The following is a 220-nucleotide window of genomic DNA, read 5'->3' on the forward strand; positions in this document are numbered from 1 at the left end:
ATGCCACGGGGCAGTTGCCCCTGCCCCAACCCTCCCAGCCACTCCCTAGCCCCCTTTGCCGAGGAAAGGGGTTACCCAACAGAGATGTCAGGAGAGACCCACACCCTCCCTTGCTGCACACACACCTTCCACCCACAGGGAGTGGGCAGCAGAGTGTGGGGCCAGGATGTGCTTGAGAGACCCAGAGGGAGGATCATGGAATGGTCTGGGTTGGAAGGGA

The sequence above is a fragment of the Antrostomus carolinensis genome, unplaced genomic scaffold (genome assembly GCF_000700745.2).
Source record: "Antrostomus carolinensis isolate BGI_N321 unplaced genomic scaffold, ASM70074v2 scaffold12864, whole genome shotgun sequence".
In the NCBI taxonomy this organism is placed as follows: Eukaryota; Metazoa; Chordata; class Aves; order Caprimulgiformes; family Caprimulgidae; genus Antrostomus; species Antrostomus carolinensis.